General features: G+C 40.5%; 1 long non-coding RNA gene across 1 annotated transcript in view; it reads right to left on the bottom strand.

Moving 5' to 3' along the window:
- Nucleotides 1-12,891: 12,891 nt before the first annotated feature.
- Nucleotides 12,892-18,410, bottom strand: part of LOC146856070 (uncharacterized) — a 40,479-nt gene continuing 34,960 nt past the window's right edge. Inside the window, exon 2 of the long non-coding RNA XR_014980899.1 lies at nt 12,892-14,107. This is a non-coding gene — a long non-coding RNA (uncharacterized LOC146856070). The remainder of the gene's footprint in view (nt 14,108-18,410) is intronic.

Raw genomic sequence — 18,410 nt, 5'->3', positions numbered from 1 at the left:
CCTTCTAAAGACAAGGCCTATTGGCTTTGCCAGTGCTAGTTATTATTGTGCTTAGAAGTCTAAAGATAAGTGATGCTGCATTAACATGGAATGTTTATATTATATTCATCATTCATCCCTACTCTAGTTGCTTCGAAGTTAACGGTAAATTAGACATCCGTGATCTTAGATATAATGCATTTGACCTGTATGTTTGTGCAGAGAGGGGATGGGGTTCTCACCATGACATTAAAAAGCCCACTTGGCTATTGTTGTATTGTTCCAACTAGCACTCAGAACTGTGTGACAGCAAATCGAATCAGTGGTACTTGTAGAATTCTACCTCTGTTCTCCTCTGAAATAATGTTCTTTTATTTTGGCGTTTTATATAGTATCTGCCTGTTAGACCCCTTTCAGAGAGCCACGGGGCAAGCAGGAGCTACTCTGCCAAACCGTGGGGGGTTGTGGCCTTTTACTCCTGATGTCCTGGGCACGGGCCCAACCTATTATGGGTGCTGAGGAACTGGGCCAAGAACTACCCCTTCAGCACTTGACACAGTGGTAGTGCGGGTCGATCACTTCAAGGCTTCTCAGGGGGGAGAGGTGGTGTTGGGGATGGAGGGGAGGCACATGCAAGGTGTGCACAGGATCACAAATCAAAACATGTCTAGCAAATGAATACTCAGCCAGATGCTCCCTTTTATTTTATATTTTTTTAATTAGAATTTAGATTCAAACACAAAGTGGAATAGGGCACACAACATTTAATACACACAGTCTTTATGAGGCCGTCCCTCTTGCGCTGTCTGGGTACATCCTCTGAGTGCCACTCCCTTATCTAAGGATGGTAGTTATTCCCTATTCACGTGAGGGGTTCATTTAGGTTCCCGCAACACTGAACCAAGGCGACAACCCTCATCTTTACCACCGTCCCCACCTGACAGCCGAGCTCATGAACATCAGAACTCGGGTGGAAGGCTTGATCGGTGCAACAGCCCTCATCGCTGATCCCGAATCTCAAACTCTGCTTCAGGGATCCACTCAACAGGGTCCTCACTGGATCCCACTCCCTCCATATGTTCTTCTCCTCCTATCATGGTCCTCTTGTCTTGGCAGGCAAGCAGATGCTGATGCTCCAGGGCGAGTGGTCTTGATTTTCCTGGCCAATGTCCTCTCACCCAGCTGGGAAATGGCAGACCTCAGTTCTCAGTCCTAGTCACAACAGGCAGAAGTCATGCTGTTGTGCTGAGCTTCTACATGCTAATGTACAGCTCCATTTTGACAATTTTGAGAGGCTCAAGCTCTCCCTTTTTATGATCTATTTCCAGACACAGATGTGATTTTGTGTCTGAGTCTATGAAGTTCATGATATAGTGGTTGCTCCGTTTGAAGTGCCCACTCCTCTGTCCTGCCTTATGTCCAAAAAGCAAAAAGAGCAATTGATGGACAGAATGCAGAACAATGTCATGCATTCACCCCAGTACAGAGATCTGGGCCTAAATCCATCGTTTTTTTGCTCACCATGCCATTCCAGTTTGAACCCAACCATGTACAAATCAGTCTTGACCCTGCACCCAGTGGGAGCAGTCCAGCCCGAACTGCCAGGCTAGGTCCTTCCTGGACTGGAAACAAGCATCCTAGGACCGGTTTCGGGGTTTCGCCCCTCATCAGCCAGGATAGCTTGACGCCAGTGGCATGGAGAGCATGTGACCCACATCTGGGCATACACGTCCCACAGAAGCAGTCTGTCACAGCGAGAGTTACTCCAAACTTGATAGCCCCACACGCATGCTATGGTAGGAACTAGAGGATATGAAAATTAAAGTTGTGCTGTTCCTGAATGATCTAAAATTCAGCTATATACAAAGGACAGTAGGCTACAGAGTCAAACAGATGAGAATCTATTTCTTTGGAATGTATACCCAGGAGTCTATGGGTATGGTTCTTTGAGAGGTTGCCTTTCATGAATGAAACTGCGTCATTTCGTAGTAACAGTGTTGTTTTCTGGGCTTGTTTGTATTTGGTTCTCACAGCAGGGGTTGTTCAAGAGTTCCAGGAGTGCAAGCTCTCCACCCCTGTAACTCTTCTCACATGTATATCCTAGGTAGGTTTGTTTCATAAATACACCACAAGGTTCTGGGAATGACATTACTGCACATCAGTAGTCCATTGACCTGGTGTTGAACACTCTCTCCTCTCACTAGATTTCGAAGTGGATATCATGCATCAATGTCATCCGAATGGGAATAAGGCAACCGCCTTTATATTTGCAGGTATATTTAGCAGTTTCGACAAGTGGAGGATTGATAGTTAAGGAGTACCCATATGAACTGCGTTATTATTGTTATTTTCTTGTTACAGGTCTCCTTACCCGCTGTTCCCTTTGTTACCTTCCCCCGCTTGATCACTCCATTAAGTCTGAATACTCAAAACCAGACCTTGGGGCTATCAGGAGGTGGACCATACCTAGCAACATACAATCCTGAGGATTCAAGGCCTTGACAACCTGCCTCTCTAAGGCCACCAACTTCCAACATGGAATCCACAGTTTTCCATGTACTGGTCCATAAGCAGGCACACATAACTTACAACACATGTATGTATTCACAGACATGCTGCACAGCGCTACATACTAAAATGATGTAGGTCAAGGTTGCATTAGGTACAGCAGTGGAAGTTAAATGAGTGGGCCAGTAGGCCTCACTCCAGAGACACAGGTAAAAAGGGCTATTCATTCTACTGATCACTCCTCACGAAAATGGTGCGCTGTGACCACTGCACTCATGCTGTTTAACTCTGGGGGGCAAGGGCAGTAGCTCTTTACTACTAGCAGCGTAAATATTTGTGTGCCCCTCCCGGTCTAACAAGACCGCAGTCTGTGAGACAGTCCTATGTCATGGCATACATGCTTGATCCATGTTAGCCTATGAATAAAAAAATCTGTGCGAAGGTTCCAGATAGTCCTGCAACTGGGGCACTCAGGGAAGGAGTGCATGTCTATCACCATGCAGAGGACCTTTCCGCCCCAACTCTACCAATCACATTCAAGCCAAATCACAGCACTACTAACTGAGCTGGAAGATTATATTGGTGGAACATCGGGATTGAGTGTCACCTGCTTCTGCAGTGGAAGAAGGCCCGCCCCTTGCACAATTGGGAGGGATCATGATGATGATGACTGAGAGTGCATTACAATGAATATTAAAGTTATTGTTATTAAGTCAGAAGTGGATATAATTGTTGAAACTAATTTGATACCCCAGATCCATAACACTAAGCAGGACTTTGGGAGATGGAACAACTTGAGACTCTCACTGATTGGTCAGAGTAATTTGATCAAAATGATATTTTTACCCAAAGTCTTATGTCTTTTCTGGGATATCCCATTGGAATTTGGCAATAAATGGTTTAAATTGCTTGATGTGATATTGTCGCAATTTCTTTGGGTTTATGCTAATCCCAGGAGAACTCTCAGATTTATGACCCTCTCGAGAGGACGTGGTGGGTTAGATGTGTCCAATCTTAAGCTATACTATTGGGCTGCCGCCCTACAGCAATTTGTGGTTCTCTTAGATAGGAAGGAGTCCTTTGCTGATCAGGAGCCTCACACCCCCACTATTTATGAGCTGCTCCTTGGGGGAGGAAGTTGAAGGTGTCTGCTTTGACAAATCGAATATGTATTTTATAAGAGAGTGCGAGTTAAGGTGTTAATTACAGCCTTCCGCATATGGAGTAAAGTCTGTAAAAGATTGGGCTTGGGCAGACCTAATTATTATACTCCTATACAGGATAATATTTTACTGCCTGAAATTCTTCGAGATGTGTATTTTAGTAAATTAATGATATGCGGAGTTTCCACTCTGGGGGATTTATTTATTACAAATTCTCTTAAGACTATGATATTATTCGTCAAAATGTTCAGCTCCTTCATAAAGATTTTTTTTAAATATCTACAGATTAGGGATTTTTTAAAGAAAAAGTGTGGGGAGATCTCTGGTTTTGAAAGAATAGAAGCTATTGAGCTGATTATCGCTGACTGAACCCCCTATAGGGGCCTTATTTAGAGTTTTGAATAAAATGATGCCGGATGACCTGCCTAGACACATAAAAGGTAGGGAAGACAAGATTAATTCATCACCTGGTGACCTGGCTAAGTCTCTAGAAAATGCTCAGAAGCTTTTAATTGCTGCTAATTTACAGGCCCAACATTTTAAGACTTGTTTTAATCTGTACATAACACCAGGAAAAATAGCAAAGTGGGGAGGGACTACGGGTGCAAGATGCCCAAGGGGCAAGGCATACGGGGTGGATCTTGTGCATATGTTGGCTACCTGTCCAGCGCTAGATAGTCTTAAAGTAGAAATTACTGAGTTTCTCTTAAATAAACTAGGGATCGATACTAAACTGACACCTGGATTAATTTCATTGGGGGTGTATCACGAGGCAGCTCCAGTTAATGTACAATCCTTTCTGTTTGTGGCTATGGCGGTTTACAGGTTGTGTTTGGCTTGACCCTGCCCAGCCGCTATTCCATCAGCGGTTTACACGCCTGTTATCAGTTTATCACTTGGAAAAGGCATCTTATTCTCGGAAAAGCAGCAAGACTCGAATAAAAATGATGAAAGTTTGGCTCCCCCTCAGTAATTGGGAATTGATAAATGATGTAGGGAATAGTGGGGGTAGCTAGATCAGCCCGGTAAAAGAGGGCATCACAAAGTTGAAAACAACATGTTCTTTCACCCTTATATTTATGTACGCCTGCATATTCTCTGTCTCCCTTCTTTCTTCCTCTTTAGATTTTTGAGGCAATTCATAGATATTTTGTAGCAGAAGCACTTTAGGGAATTATGCATTGTTATGTTTTTATGGATATGGTGTATTTATTACAATTGTCTGCTTGGCGGATGGGGGTGTTAGCTTTATTTCTATTATGTAAAAAAACAAATAAATATATATATATTTTAAAACAATGAATATTAAAGGACAGCAGAAACACTGAAATCACTCACTGCTACTTGCAAGTTATTATCGTCACCTGAAGACGACTGCTTCCATCACAACCAGGAGGGTCTTCGAAGGAGCACCTGTATCACAGACCTTGCAGTATACCTGCACCTTTACACTTTCAAAGATGTTAAAAAAGAAAGTGCTTTGTTTTTAATTTAAAGAAAACATTCTCTAGTGTGTGGACCACTTTTTTAAAAGTATTATGCAAACTTTTCTACCACTATAGTAATCTGGTTCTCGCAAATGATTCTAAATTATTATGATTATCTGTAACCAGCAGCCCTTGAGACTGAGCAGTAAGTAGATGCCTGATATGTAAATTTATGGAACTATGAAAAACAAGGTCTGCGACCAACAATATTGTTAATCCTGTCAGCCTTAGCGTGGTCTTCCTCCAAATCTTTTGCTCACTTACCTCCATTTTTTATGCTGAAATTCATTTTTGTTGACCTTAGGACCATGTGCACTTTACCACTGCTAAGCAGTAGTAAAGTGCTTGTGGTCTCTTTCCTAAACACTGTTTAATTGTCTAACACCTGATTGGTATTTTTAATTTACTTATAAATCCCTTGTAGAGTGGTATAACATATACCCAGTTTCTGTAAATTAAATGCTAATAGTAGGCCTGCAGTATTTATTGTGCCATCCATTTAAGTAGCACCTTACAACATGTCTCAGGCCTGCCACTACAGCCTGAATGCTGTTTTAAACTGCCAGCACAACTTAGCAATATAACCCCCTTGCCAAGCCTTATTCTCCCCTTGTATTGCATATAAGTCACCACTAAGGTAGACTCTAGGTAGCCCATAGGGCAGGGTGCATTGTAATTAAAAGGTTGGACATGTGCTTTTAAGTTTTACATGTGTGGTAGTGAAAAATTCCTATATTTGTTTTTCATTATTGTGAGGCCTACCAGTCCCATGGGATAACATTGGGTTGCCTTATTACATTTAATAAGTGCTAACTTTTGATTGGGACCAGGTAGCCAGTTCATGTTTGGTATCTATGAAATTGAAATGAAAAATCCTCTTTAATGGTAACATCAGATTTTTTATTACAATTTTGGAAATGCCACTTTTTGAAAGTTGACATTTTCCTGCCCTTAGCCCTTTTCTAACTGCAGCCTGCCTTGGGTCACATGACTGGGTGTAACTGACACTTGAACTTTGTGAATTCTTCCCAGACAGTCAGGCAATAGAGCAATTAGGTGTGCATGAATGGGCCATCTTATGGCTGGATGGGCTGGGCAGCGGAGATGAGCACAGCCCCACTTGCGACTGAATAGGCTGTGCTCTGCCTTCACATAAAGGATTTACCAACTCCACATTGTCACTGCAGCCAGTTTGGAGCCAGGGCAGGGGAATCAGGAAATTACATGCACTTCAAAGAGACTTTCTAGATGCTTCTACTACCTTCTAGTGTAAGGGCACCAGGTATAAAAATAGGGCCTTTCAATTCATTCTTCAGTTTACGTTCTGGACCTGCAGAAGGACTCTCAGAGGACTGCCTGCTGCTGTGACCTGCTCTGCACTCTGCAAGACTGCTTTGCTGTATCGGGAAGTACGATTTGTTGCCTGCCTTGAACCCTCAGAGGCCTGCTGTTGAGCCCTGCATCTTCACTTGAACTCCAGACTACCAGAGTGACTCCAAGGGCTAGTTTGCTGGCCTTCTACTCAGGCCCACAGGGACATAAAAGGCTCCCATCATTTTGAACCTGCACCTGAACCCAGCCTGAGTGAGTCCTGATCCCACAAGTGGTGTTCCACCAGTCTTGGACCATTGGTTGTGGGGCTAAAGGTGCCTAGATAGCCAAAATCCAAAACTGAGGAGTTCAAGATTTTTTAGATAAAGCCGCTCAGAGATGAGAACCAGGAGGTGACTGGGACTAACCTGCTCGTCTATCTGCCCAAGGTCCATCGCCAGTCGGCCTGACTTCACTGTTGCTCCCGCTATGTTCTCCTCTGCAGCAGCAAATCCTGTCCAGCGATTCTTCATCGAAGGGGTATCGAGCCCCTGGAATTGTCTTCGGGTACAGCCTCCTGCTTCGTCCCACTGGAGATTTTCAATTTCCAAAGAAGAGAAATTTCCACTGCAGCTTTGACCCAAGGCTCCTTGACAACGATGCTCCTTCCTTTAACACCCCCTGCAGCATTGTACTGCTTAACTTTACATTCGCAAAACATTTTTCACAACATTCTTCTAAGTTCGAAGGTAACAGCTGACTGGGCCCAATCCATTTCTTGTATGCGAACTGCGCACCATCACATCGGCTATATTTTTCAACTTTGAGCCGGTCTCGCGCAACAAAAAATTCATAACTCGGTTCTACTGATGGGATTTTTGTCGTTTTGGTGTCAAATACTTTATTCAAATTTACTCTATTTTTCTAAATTTGTGTGGGATTTTTCTTGTGTTGTTTTCACGTTATTACTGTTTGTGCGCTACATAAATACTTAACACATTGCCTCTAATTTAAGCCTGACTCCTTTTTGTGCCAAGCTACGCAGGGTTAAGCACAGGTTAATTTAGTTACTTTTGGTGGTTCACTCTGCAAAGGATTGTGGCTGTTGCTTGGCCATGTCCTACACACCAGTCACCCAACAACCCAATTTCTCACAGATATGTTTTCAGAATGAACAAAACACTTTTGTGAGTCAAAAGAGTCATTCTGACACGAGTGGCATTAAAACCCTTTCTGAATCGCAGTGTTTGTTAGAAGTTATTTATAGCGCGAACTTGGCAGAAGGACAATAAACCACTTTACACAGAACGAATGAGGTTAATCGATTTGTCTAGAATCATAGGATGTGATGGTTCCTCAGTTCTAAAGTCATCAGCTCGAAAGACGTTTTAAGACATGAGTAAAGTGGGCTTTAGCCCAGAGCCCTGCCTTTCAAGGGGCCTCCTGATAGAGCCAGCTCTCTTCTGTAGAGAGTGTTGCCCTGATGACCTTTAATAATTCTTGAAAAAGATTGTTTTATATACCGTTTTCCTTTCGTTTTTTTAATGTGGGTGATGTGAGTCTATTACAGACATTTTGCAGAGAAATGTGTGTTTATGTTTCATGTACCAGCCATGAAAAGATCAAAACAGGACCACACATATGAGAAATGAAATGGGAGGGTGTCACAGAGATTATTTTCAGAAATATTAGTGAGCTGCTGCTGTGTTACAATATTGAAAATACACATCACTATCCCTGAATATTAGATGTAAACACATTTAGAATTTGAACGAGAGTGCCTGTGCACTGTCAGTGGCCTGGCCAAAGAGGGCTTGAAAGAGCTGGCATTGGATCATAAATTCAAAGCTGTTCCAAACAGGGACACCCAAAATACGTTTGACAAGGGCCCTTGAGTGGTCCCAGGGCAGCTCTAGAGACGAGCTTGCATCTCCTCTTCCTTACATTTGCAGCAATTTATAGAAGGTCGCAAAATCCAACATGCCACATTAATATCCATGAGACAGAAGTATTTGCAACCCTCTACAAATATTCATTTTGTCAAGTAACTGATTGGTGCATCTCTCACATCACAAAATAAGTGACAGTTCACAAATTTGCACATCCTGTTTGCAAGCTGCCCTTAGTACGTGGAATATTTAATTCTTCTTAGGACAGTGCTGCAAATCAGCATATTGTGAGAGAATGCTCCATCTTTAGAACTCACTCTTATTGAGCGCTGTGTGTTTTACTGGTGAAGTCCCATGTTTTTAACCCACTTCAGTTTTCATTGAACCCTGCATTTGTTCAATGCCTGACACATGATTGATTAGTAGTCAACTCCCAAATAAGGTCACTTGGATAAGATCTTCCACTCTCCTACGAGTCCTCTTACACAAGCAAAACAAGAGACAGAGTCAGAGGGCTCTGCCTCACACTGCATTCCACTACTGCTGTGGCCTGTGCCATGCTAATACAAGTCCACAAAATATCAGGCCGAAGCTTGATAGTGGGTTGCCTCTGGCTGTATAAAAGCCAGACAGCGGCCGAGACACACTGCTGCACACATATGAAAGAGAGTGCTGGTATTGCCATCCTGTCTCCTATCAACAAATGAGAGGTGGACCAGAGGCCTCCTGCTTGACCTGGGCACGTGGAATTGCCTAGAATATTGTTAGGCATATTTGGCACAAGAAAGTGACTGCCACAAGTGTAATGCCTAGGCACATGGAAGTCATGGTCAACTGGCGAGGCCTACCTGTGCCATGATGACAATAATGGATGAAAGGGAACTATACAGGCACATAGTATTACTTGCTATACGAAGAGGCATACTTGGACATGCTATTGATTGACTTATGGGGTACCTGGTACATGACATTAAATTAAATATTATTTGACATACCAGAGAACATGAATCAATGTCTGGCACATGACACTGGCTGGCATGCAATGAGACATACATGAGTACATAATTGCACTTACTGGAAAAGGATGGGGCAAGCCAGAGCACATGTTGGCATTGGCTAACATATGTTGAGGTACCTGAGGACCTAGTAGCAATGAGTGTTTTATCTTGGAGATACTAGGGCGCATTGTAATATTGAACGGCATATTTGTGTAATTATTTAAAAACAACTTACAAGCAGGTTTTTGGGAGTTGGGGTGGTATAGGCTATTCCCAAAAATATAATTCAAGAATAAAGGGACATTGATAATATTTTCAGAATATGGCAAGTTTCTGTAGGCTAAATGCAAAATACTTCTTGCTGATCGAGGACAGTTGTAGCTGATGTTGCAGTATTATTTCCTAAATTGAAAAGGACACTTCTCTGCTGCTAAGCAATTATTTTATGGCTCAATTAAAAGTCTTATATGATCCACATTTATAGTTTATCAATCACTTGCTTTAACTGCCGTCAAAGCGCTGAGTTGTTAAGACTGGTGTATTGTAGCTCTATTGAACCTGAAGGATCTGTCTGACCTGAGGGATGGATATAATGCCTTTCCAAGGAGATTCTCATTAATATAATATAACTGAGGATCTGCTTAGAGTGGATAGGGATGGAGAATGAAAGTATGTGGGATGTAAAAGAAGTCAAGATGTTTCTTCTTGTCCTCCGGTTTCTTTTTGGTATGCTTTTTCTAAAAAATTATAAGAACAATGTCAAATTGCTTAGCCAAAATATTTTATTTAAAAGAGATTTTGCAAATGAGATCTCATTGGCATCCAAACTTAAAATTCTGATTGCTACCCTTTCATTTGAGGCTGGAAAAGCTTTTGATCACATCAATTGGCAATTAAGTTTAAATATTTTCAATGGTATGAATATACCCCCCATTTTCTATCCTTCATTAAATTACAGAAGTTATTGATTTTGTAAAGCTAGCGTTTATGTTAACAATACTTTTCTCCTTATTTTAATTTAAGTTGTTTGCTCCTTGTCTTGGGTTGTTTTTATATTTAAATCTGTTTTATTGATTGAGCTGTTTTTAGAATGTATAAGAGGCACTTCTTTAATTACTGGTATTAAATGCAACACCATGAAATCAAATTACCTGCATATGCAGATGATGTCTTAATATATATGTCTAACCCCGCTTCCTCATTGACCCCTTTTTTAGAAGTTAACACATAATTAAAAGATTCAGGTTATATACGTATTTAAATAAAAACAAAGTATTACTATTAAATATTTACTGTACAAGTAATGTGTTCCTTGATACCAGCTTTGTATTGGCTCTTTGTAAATTTATATGCCTTGGTACATGGTTTCCTAAAAATCCCAAGAAATCTATAGAACTCAACATTCCCTCCCTGAAAGCTAAATTTAATTACCTCTTAGATATTTGGTCTCCTCTACATCTATCATGGTGTGGTTGCCTGGATACTATTAAAATGATGGTTGTACCTCATAATGAATTTTTACTATCTTTCACAAATAGCATTGTCTAAATGTAAGAGACCAAAATTAGAAGATGGCTTTGGATTCCCTAATCACAAACGATATCACATCTCATATATTAGACATACATTACACAAGCATGCAAGTTAATATTTCATTTCCCAATGTTTTCTACTCCATTATCAGTTCAAATGGAGAGTTCTTTTCTGGATAACTTTTCTTTTTATGAGACTCTTCATATTTCTAATGTTAATATCCTGAATGACTCTGATTATACTGAGCCTAATTGTATTTTTCGCCTCTACTGTGACAAATAAATACTTAAAAACAAGAATAAATCTTTTTCATGTAAACACTGGAAAGATAAATGTATACCCTGGATTGGTTAGATTTGGGATGGTGTTTCTGTTTTACCTTTTATGACACTTCAAACAAAATATAGTTTATGTGACAGCTTGGTTATGGGTTATAACAAATTGTGTAAATCTATTTCTACTTTTGTATCCAATGCCATGGCAACAGTCAATCTGTAGCTATTCCACTCCATAACTTTTATAAGTTAATTTGCAGTCATACTACTCCTAGAGCGTCAATTGTTTATAAACTTTTATACAAACTAAACTTAAATAGATCAAAATCTACTATTGAACTTATTGGGAAAAGTGATATGCAGCAATGTTTTGGCATATGTACTTAGACAACAATTTTGAAGAAACTCTTTCACACTGCCAGGTCTGCAGCTAATATGGAATTACTATTCTTTATTTATAATAGGCTGTTGATGACTCCTAACCGAGTTTCAAATTTTGATCCTAATGCTTCCGATTTATGTTGGTCTTGCAAAAAAGAACCTGGTACTTTAATACATATGTTTTTTCAGTGTATCATATTTACCAATATTTGGAAATTGTTTGAGCCAAATGTTCATTAATATTTACCTTTTCATTACCTTTAACACTTTATAATGTTTTTCTTGGTTCAATTGCTCTCACTGGATCTTATTTTTATAGAAATGTTAAACTATTAGCTCTTTTTACTGTTATATCTTTTAGGTAGATTACAGCTTCAATGATTGTTCCACTTTATTGATTTCTTATTAGTGGAATCATATATGTGACAACCTTAGAATAGATCACATTTCTGCTCAAACTGTTCAAGCTAAAATTAAGTCAGATTTATTATGGTTTCCTTTAACTAGATATTTATAAAACACCGTATCTTGATTCCTCTCTCTTCTTTCTTCTCTTTGGGCTATTCTTTTTCTTTATCTCTTTCAATTCTTTTTCTAAGAAGGACTTTAACATGTCATTATAACATGACCCATTGCATAATCATTATATGTTTCTTATTTTATGATGGTAATTCTTTATTTGTACTTTAATATGTTTGCATTATTTTCTCATTTACCATCAATAATAATTGTATTAAACTGAAGAAAACCTGCTGATTGTAGTTATCCGGGCTTGAAAATATACAGTCAGCTGAACACATATTTTGAACAAATTCCAGGGGTAAAAGTTATCTATCATTGGTAAAAATATCACTATCCAAAATATAGACTACAGGTTCAGGGGTGGAGATAGTGGCCATGCAGGACATACGCCCCTGCACAATTGCATGAGTGTTTAATGACCACATATAAAACAATACCCTTGCTGCAACAGCTACATATTCATTTTATCCATTTTAAAATCATCCCAGCACTGATCCTATTTTGAGCAGTAAATTCTATCATTTTTTGGCAGTATTTTTATCATTGACTCTGATAATGGTAATGCAATTACCCCTGGCAGTAGCGGGTTTACCCTGATGGTACTAAACCACTATTTCATACTTCTATAAAATGAAGAAGTCTGTGCCAGCTATAACCAGCAATAACAACAGGTGTTATTCTATTATCTGTAATGTTTTACTAACTAATAAACATTTTCCTCTCAAGAGAAACCCTAAGTTATCATGCTTACTCAATATTTGTGAATATACCCTGCATCATACAAATGTTTAGTTCCCACCATCATTACCTCTGTTACTACCAAAAGGTCAAGAAGCCACTCCTCCTTCTCTTTTAATTTATTTAATAGTAATCACAAAGAATATGACAAGCAAACCTCTTTTCAAGGTCTGTAGAAACCCCGTGCCTTTCAGTAGCCTTCTCTTTTCCCCTGCTTGTTCCTAGGCTTTGGAGGTCCACAACATTGTAAATGATCGAAAGCCCAAATGAGGTATGGCTGAGCAGTGCCAGTGCAAACAATTGGCACTAACGCCGGAGTGCTGCATCTTCATAGTGCATGAAGGCTTTCTTCACTGCGAGGTCAGCAGAGACGCTGAAGGGGTCTAAGAGGGTCAGATCCATGCCTACATTTCAAGATGTCCATATTAGATTCATTTAGATACAATTTATATCTATACACTGTACACTCCTGCTCCACATTGTTGAAAAAGGCTGGGAGACATGAAGGGTCTGCTCTTGTCAATTATAAGTGATCTGGAAAAATTCAAAATGACTTTTCACTGGTCTCCTGTGTTTATACTCCACACTGATTCGTCTTTCTACATGAAGTACATAAAGTTTTGCAAAAGCAGTGTGGCAACATGAGTATTCCAAATAGCAGGTACAATTGATAAGTTAGAGCATAAATAGAAAATAAATTATTTAAACATTCAATTTACATGGCTTAAGAATATATATTTCAGTGTTTTCTCCAAGCGTTGGAATCAATCCCAAAAGCAAGGCATTTTCAAGTCTCTGCTGTGATGCAGTGAGTGCATAAGGCATAACAGAGAATCTGTAAACAGATGGAGGACCTCTCCTCCCAGAGTTCGTCAAAATCCTTCTTATATGTCTGTATTGTACATTAATACAATATTATACAATGTGCATCATAAAGAGTCAATGTTGAGTTGTTGCAGCTGAAAGGCGGTATTACAACTTCACTGCCCCATTCTCTTCAGGTACGGCTTGCAGTTTCAAGTCATCACCAGGACTCATAAGTTTACTCCTGTGCATCAACTACTGATCCACTCTCACCAAGCAGGCCCGAGTGTAGGTGTGAGCAAGAGGCGCATACTCTAACCAAGACATTCAATGTCCTCCATCAATGGTGTCTACCGGTAGGGATCTTTCCTTGACCAAGACTCCCAAAGGGCTATTGAGATGATGACAATAATCAAAATATAGGTCGCTAGTTCATCATTACTCCACTTTTCAGCACACTGTGGACTTTCCCCTGAGTTCATCTGCCCCTTCTGTCTGTGAGGGCGAAGAGCTTGTATTCTGTAGGAAGAAAGAAAAAAGAATGTTTTTGAAAACAGTTTTCCTCTGTAACTTTCTATACAATCTAAACAGAGTATAGCAATTTGCTTCCGCTGTGTAATAGGAATGGACAAATGCCCACTTACTCTGCAAACTGAACCCTGATGCACTTTAGGAAGCATAGCATTAGCAAGCACTGACAAAGCCAATAGGTCTGGCCTTGGCAAGTGATGCAATAGTAAATTTGAAATGTATTATTCATTGCAAGCATAAGCCACAAAAATGAAAATAATTAAAAATAGAAATCATACTACTGCCTAAATGTAATGGCCATATTTTTTTAAATAAAAAAAAAAGTTGGGTATAATTTGCATGCATGTACATGTGCGGGCAGGTGTACTTACTACTGCTAAAGAAACCATTTAGGCCCTCATTATGATGTCGGGCAAACCGTTTCAGTGAGGGAACCGCCTGACCATATTGAAATAGGAATACGACCGCACATGGTGCGGTCGCAAACTTCCATTTTACAATGAGAGCTTGAGCGGAGGTCCGAAACCGCCTGCAGCACAAGCTCCCATTGTAAAATGGAAGTTTTTGCACATCCCTTCACCTTGTGGCAAGCACCTCACAGTGCCTGCCATACGGTGCAGGAATGTGGTGCCCCCTAGTGCCACAACCGGAGGGCCAGGGGAGAAGGGCCCTGTTAGGAGCCTCCAAAGTTGCTCTTCAACAGCCTTTCCATGTCGGAAAGACTGATATGGGAAGGCTATCAGAAACCGACATCATAATCCCGACGGCGCAAATGCCGTCCTTAAGGGAATATGTGTGGCTTCCGACTGGCTGACGAGCTCCTTGAGCCCATCAGAACCAAGTCGGTTTCCCCATCCGGGTAACACTCCGAACAACAACATTATAATTCAGCGGTCGGAATGTGAACCTACCATGTCGTTCAGTAAGCCTCCGACAAGCGGTCAGAGGCTTACCAACCGACATCGTAATTAGGCCCTTAGTGTTCATAACAGGGAAATATGATTCTTATTGGCACAAACAAAAGGTACGATTGGCTTTGAATTGCTGTAATCTAAAGACATAGCTTAAACAAGCCAGTATGACAAAACAAATATAAATGGACCAACAATGGCAAAATGATGTGGATGAATTGATGTCACTCATAGTGCAAGAGAACCTATGGCTGAAGTTGAGGGACCGATTACCCCATGCTGTATGCTACGGTGGGTAGAAGCAAAATGTAAATAATACTTGAATAGACCAATGAATGAAGTATGTGTATCTGTATGTATTTTTTATTTATGATTTTTTTAGGGCATTTATTTTTAGCACATTTGGTTGGTGAGAAAGCTAAAACTGTCTGTAGGCCAAACTTTAAAAATGAAGACAAGGTGGCATATGTAACAGACATTTCTGCATCGTTTCTAGGTTAAACTCATTCAAACTGTAAAAACTCATGCTCACCACCAACCACTCCTACAAGTTTAAGTAACCTCTCCAATGTCTATGACACAATGCACCACCGTTACTATGTGCTGCTGGTCTGACAGTACTGTTGTACTGACAAATAAATAATTATAATACACAAATCCTGAAAAAAGGATAAATATGTCCCTAATTTGTTTTACAATCTATTAGTACCATCTCTAGTCATCTATAATACCAAAAGGAAAATGTCTTATCTATTCTACAATAATAACTTATCACCTTTGAGTGGTGACACCATAAGGTCGCTTGTTCGAGCAAGCAGTGTGAAATGCTGGCAGAATTACAATTGCTTACAAAATGTTTAAAAATCAAAGAGATGACCAGCTTTTGCTTTCTTTTCTCTGAACCGTTTTTTTCTAAAACTTCACAGTCATTAGCTGGAATGTTTATAAAGCACATTGCTGGAGTTCATTCAGCGCACAGGCCATAAAAAACAGAAGTGGAGGGACTCACCGATTTAGGCAGTATCTAAGTTACATCACGGCCCGTGGTGTCAGGGCTAGTGACATCACAGCCCATGAGATCACAGGAATAGACATCACAGGAAGTAACAACACATGAATTGAAATCACGTCCTGACATCGCAGGAAGGGACATTAAAGGAAGTGACATCAGATTTTAAAAACTCTCAAACACATGTTTAGCAGGTCTGTCACTAGTGCAGAGTGCATTACGAGATTCAACAAACGAAAGCTGAACAGCACTTAAGCCTGTGACTTTAGTTCACTGTTTGAAGGATTTAATAGCCCAAATGTGGATGAAATTTGGTGTCTGACTAACTACAGTAGGCAAGTCACAAAGTACTACAAGCTAGGGATACTAACCTTGCACCAAAATCAAAGTACAGTTTATACATTGCAATAAAAATGCCAGAAAGTGGAATTTTGAATATCAAAACTATAAAATGTATTATGCTACCTAACATAACAGCATATATACACTGACAATCTTAGCAAACTTTGACAATTAACAAAAACAATTGACTTGCAAATTGCATTAGGTATTCTGAGCATGTCAAACAGAATTCCCTATAAAAAATACAGTTTAAACTGTATAAGGGCAAAAAAGCAGTGGTGACAAGGGGCATCCCTGTTGAGTGCTGCATGCTACATGGAAGGGTTGCAACATCAGCCAGTTGATCCTGATCGTGGCTAGAAGGTTGGTGTAACTACACCATATCCAGCCCCGGAATTTACCTCCAATTACCCGCCTTGGCCAGTAACATCTGAAGATATGGCCAGGGTACCCGGTCAAATACCGTTTCAACTTCGATGGAGAGTAGGAGTGCTGGGGTGCGCGAACAACAAGTCTTATCTATAAGGTGGAAGAGGCGCTTGGTGTTGTCACTACAGCCCCTCTCAGGAATGGACACTGCCTGATCAGGGTCCACTAATAAAGGCGAGACGGGTCACCAATATACTGGTGTAGATCTGAGCATCAACATTTAAAAATGAGAAAGGGCAATATAAGGAACAGAATGTGGGGTTCTGAACCGTTTTGAGGAGTACTGTAATTGTAGGCACTCTCATGGTATCTGTGAGGGAGCTGGATGTACTGAAGGAGTTATATATGCAGGCAAGGACGGGGCCAGGGGGACTGGAAACTACCTATAAAAATCAGAAGTGTAGTCGTCTTGGCGACGTGCTTTACCCGACTGCAGGCGAGTTATGTCCATGAGTACTAAATTGGGATAGATATTCCTATCCATGTATAATGTAGAGTAGAGGTGCTCAAATTCTTGCATGATTGGTGTGTCTTGAAACACCCTGTAGTCCTGTGTCCATTCAGTCTCTGTTATTCACTGTTTGAGTTCCTGAGCATGTAGCCAGTGTGCCAAGAGATGCCCTGCTTTATTGCCCCCTGTGTAATATTTTTGCTTAGTATGAAGGAGGGCGTATTCTGCCTTGTCCATGTTTAGGGCCTTAAGCTGTATGCGGGCTATCGTTAATTGGCGCCATACTTTATGGGAACCAGACTGCTTATGGGTCTACTCTAATTCCCTCATCTGTCCCTCTAAGCGAAGTTGCTTGTCTTTCCAGTCCCTATTAAGTCGGGCAGCAATAGCTATAAAGGTGCCTCGTAGCACTGCTTTTAGGGTGTCCCATCGCAAAGCGACTGGTGTTTCAGGTGTATAACTAGTGCTAAGAAAGGTGTGGATTGACTCACTGATTTCAGAAATAGTGGAGTCTTGTGTTAGTAGTTTATGATTGAGGCACCAGTGATCCAGCAGTAAACCAGCCTCAGATACTCTAATACCTTGTACTCACCTTGGGCCCATAAACACACACATTCACACAGGCCAGTTTAATCCACAGGGGTCAATTTTTTTAATTGTCCATCTGAGATTTAGTTATCTAACATTTCTAACCAAATCTTTCACAGATCAAAAAGTTCTTTCCTCTGGTCAATGGACCACTAGTTGAACTAGTTGATGGTGAAATGACATGAATAAATCTACTTTCTTTACAATGAAATAACCACAGACTCTGGAAAATGTTAAATGTTTATCTAAATTAAATTCATGTGAGCCAAAATCAAATTACAGAACGGTCTCCTTCCCCCATGGATGGGAAAACAATTAAATGAATAAGACTTTCAATGATGGTACTTAGAAAGGAGAGGATAGAGAGAGCAGTACACATAAAACACTACAGAACATTATAGTTACCTAGGATGGTGTGAAAACGACCCCTTAACTAAGGAGTTGGGAAGGGTCCCACGGGAAAGGACAGGAGACAAAGGCTTCAGGATTCAGGACAGGATAAGGTGACCTCTTCTAGATCCGACGCCTGCGTCTCACCCCTCTCTGACACTATCTTCCTCC

Source organism: Triturus cristatus, chromosome 4_1 (genome assembly GCF_964204655.1).
Source record: "Triturus cristatus chromosome 4_1, aTriCri1.1, whole genome shotgun sequence".
In the NCBI taxonomy this organism is placed as follows: domain Eukaryota; kingdom Metazoa; phylum Chordata; class Amphibia; order Caudata; family Salamandridae; genus Triturus; species Triturus cristatus.
Note: the sequence above shows the minus strand (reverse complement) of the source record. Positions and strands in the feature narration are given on the sequence as shown.